The sequence below is a fragment of the Cyprinodon variegatus genome, unplaced genomic scaffold (assembly GCF_000732505.1).
Source record: "Cyprinodon variegatus isolate N-32 unplaced genomic scaffold, C_variegatus-1.0 Scaffold107, whole genome shotgun sequence".
NCBI classification, from domain to species: Eukaryota; Metazoa; Chordata; class Actinopteri; order Cyprinodontiformes; family Cyprinodontidae; genus Cyprinodon; species Cyprinodon variegatus.
In genome coordinates this window covers 1,488,083-1,491,967 of record NW_015150560.1, presented here as the reverse complement: position 1 = coordinate 1,491,967, position 3,885 = coordinate 1,488,083, and positions in this window count along the sequence as shown.

Genomic DNA, 3,885 nt, shown 5'->3' with positions numbered 1-3,885 from the left:
ATTTCATCCTGGACACTACAGAAAATGGGCTTAAAGTGTAAAAAACCGAACTTCTCCTTTAAGGAAAATGCCACAGAAACTTTTACTCAAGCTTACTCTGCTACTTCAACCTTGTGGTGCAACTCAGTAGATGAACTAGTAGATAACTTTCAGTCTAATGTCTCAGACATCATTAGCTGCATTGCTCCAATTAAAGTGAAAGTATTTTCCGGAAAGCAAAAAACTCCTTGGAGAACTGTTCCAGCAGTTAGAAGTGAAAAAAGGGAGTGTCGAAAAGCTGAACGCAGGTGGAGAAAGACGAGACTTTACAGATATAGCTTACAACTGAAAAATGCAAGAGAATCTTTCTTCTCTGAAATCATTAACAAGAACATTAATAATACTCATGCGTTATTTGCCACAGTTGACAAGTTAACAAATCCTCCTGTGTCCGTGGCCTGAACTCGACTCCACCAGGGCCTGCAATGACTGAGAAAATCCTAAAGATCAGAGGATCAGTTTATACATCCATATCAAGTTCAGTACCAAAGTTGTCTCCAACTGGAATTGATCTTGACCAAATGTCCCAATTTAGCCAAATAAACTACAAAAGCTTAGAGGAAATCATTCAGCAGCTAAGTTCCCCCTCCTGCTACCTTGATGTTCTACCCACAGCTTTCTTTATGAAAGTTTTGCCTGTCATAGCGTCTGATTTGACTCAGATAATAAACACGTCGCTTCTGTCAGGTGTATTTCCACAGTCCCTAAAAACAGCAAATATCAAACCACTGCTGAAAAAGAACAGTTTAGACAAACTACTACTCCAGAACTACACTTTACATTGTCTTTGTATCGAATTGTGCTATACAAATAAATTTCCCTTACCTGCCATGACATATGTCCATTTTCCAAGATACATCTTCTCAGTCTCAAGACCTTTAAAATTGTGTCAAGTGGATCTCTGTGACATGCAGTCCCTGTGCGACCTGAATGATGAGTATAATTAATTATTAACAGTCATTGATGTGTTTTAAATAAAGGCTTAAGTTAGAGTTTTTAAAAGGAGACTAAGACTAAGCGGTGAGGGCTTTTGAATCGAGTTTTGAGGGGAGCCAAATCCCCCGAAAACTTCAAACACATACAGGAAAAGAATTTGTTAATAAGAATTTCAAGGCCTTAATGAAAATTAAGGCCACATTCATTATGTGACAGCGAGGGATCTTAAGGCCTTTGTCATAAAATGGTTAAACCGCACTCTGAAGATGAGAACAGGAAGATATTTCTCAGCAAGTGCCCCACACACCTTAGAAATTCTAACAAGATTTCCTTTTATACATTTTCTCTTTGTTTTATGAGAGGTCTTTATCTTTGTACGAGTTTTTCAGCACACATAATTAATTTTCAGAGCAGACCTCCACTGGGGCAATTTTTATGCTAGTAGGATTGCTATGATTGTTGCTTTTTACCAGATCTTGGAGCACATCGATGAAGACTTGTTATTGTAACAATATCAAATCAAACCCCTGGTTGGATTTAATGGCCAGTGGTTTTGTTTCCTCACAGACAAATAGACTTTTAGGACCATGAATGTTGAGGAGCTCACTAAAACCACAAACATTGTTAAACAACCTGTCAATAAACAACCTGTTTATTGAAAGTGAGAATAACCTCTTGTAGAAGCATATATTCAATTGTGACAAACTTCCACCTTTGGGCTGTTAACCACTAGCACCACCACAGAAGCCACAGTGCAGGTAACCACTGGAGACACAAGAGCTTTCCATTTTATCATCCAGCATTTTAAGCTTGTGTTAATTTGCAACAGGTACTATGGTGCCCGGCACACCTGCAGGCTTTTAATCCTTTAGTCTTAACCTCTTTAAAAGAAATACTTTTCTGCCTTACAAAAAAAATTAGAGCAATTAATTTCCTTACAGATTAATAAGTTGTTCCATCAATTTAAGATAATGAAATTAATTGACTCTCATTGCTGTTTAGCAATTACTGATGTTCAGGTTTGTCTCTTATTGGCCAGCTATCAGGTAAACCAGGCAAGCGGATCATTTTTGAAAAAATTATAACTTTAATAACATTGAAAAATAATTGCTCATTTTTATACTTTAGCTGTGATAGGAGAATAGGATTAAGCAATTATTCAGTGATTAGATGAATTAGACATTTTGTATTCAAGTTCATACGGTAAAACCATTCATTTAGAAACCTTGACAATATCTATGTTTACATTCAACATCCTTAAGAAAACCGTCTTTTTTACTTAAAAATAGAGTAAAAATTCAAACTAAATGTAGATATAATTCAATCTTGGGACCATGAATAAACAGTTGGCAAACCACATAAATTATCTGTATGCTTACAATCAGGAATCATCTAAACACGTTAAATTTGTGGGGGGTTTACTAGTTTCTCCATTCATTTAAGAGTTATGCATCTGGATTATTTTCTCTGTCTTACCAATTTGTTTGTATCGGTTTTACTGAGAGTATCTGAACACTAATTGGAAACTGCAACCTTTAGAGGTGAAATATATTCTATAGATTTAACTTGATGCAAACTCTGTCCACAGTGGCACCTTGGAAATATTCAGCAGCAACCCTGAAGCATGTGGTTAAAATTGAGGGTTGATGGGATTATTGGAATTTTCTTTAAAACCAAGAGGCAGACATGCAGTCTGTGGAGAAATTTAAAATCAGGAAACTTGACTGAGTGAAACGGATGTCAAATGCTTATTCAGAATTTGAATAGCTTGTTTGTATAATGATTTGGAGCAGAGTACATGCTTGTGTGTTGTATTAATGAATCTGATTACCTGTTATATTAAGCATAGCCTTTGCTTGATTGGTTTTCATATCAGTTTGGTAGTTTGTGTGCTTTTTAGATTTTTTTTCAGTGGTTGCTCTCGGTTACATCAGCAGCTAGTTTGTAAGTTTACAACTCAGTGACAATTGCTTTAATTGCTGAATGCTCTGCTTTGCCAGCCATTGTCATTCAGGTCACTGATGTTTACAAGCAGACGTCTTGAATTAGAACAGACATATTTAGAGTCAGCATGAGACTTATAACTTTGTTTGCCAAACTACAAGTAGTTTCATGTGTTTCATGAAGATGAGGAATACTTGTCCTGCTTCTCCTCTGTCCGTAACTGGGCCTGCAAAGCTCTGTGGATCGGAATGCATTGAATCCTGACATCCTGATATTTTGATCCACAAGAAAGTTCCCCTGCCTACTGTTGTGTGTCAGTGAAATATCTCCTCCAGTAATGAAACAAAAATGGCAGGGTCACCTTTCCATACAGCCACAGAAATGACCAATGCTTGTTAGCATTCATAAATCAATCTGAGTCTTTATAACAGAGAAGCTACATACTTTTTGACTAAGCCAGATACTAGCAGAAGGTACTGAGTGTTTTACCACCAGCATCTATTTTACATTTGCTTATTTATCAAACAAATGAAGATCACTTTGACTGACAGATGTGGGTAGTGTACCCTAAAATTTTACTCAAGTAAGAGTAAGAAAATATTTGGTAGTACTTCAGCACTGGGTAACTCTCATCATTCCATTCCATTTTAGTCCACTTTATCCAGGGCCGCTTCACAGAGGCAGCAGTCTAAGCAAAGATGCCCAGACTTCCAAAGCCACACAGAGCTCCCCCAGTTGCTCTGGGGGAACCCTAAAGGCGACACCAGGCCGTTTCAGAGACATAGTCCCTCCAGGGTCCTGGGCCTGGAATATCAACAGGAGATGCCTGGAATATCTCCTGAGGGAGGTGACCAGGAGGCATCCAGAACAGATGCCCTAGCTCCCTCAGCTGGCTCCTGTCGACATGAAGGAGCAACGTTTCTACTCCGATGTCCTCCCGGGTAACTGAACTCCTCACCCGATCTC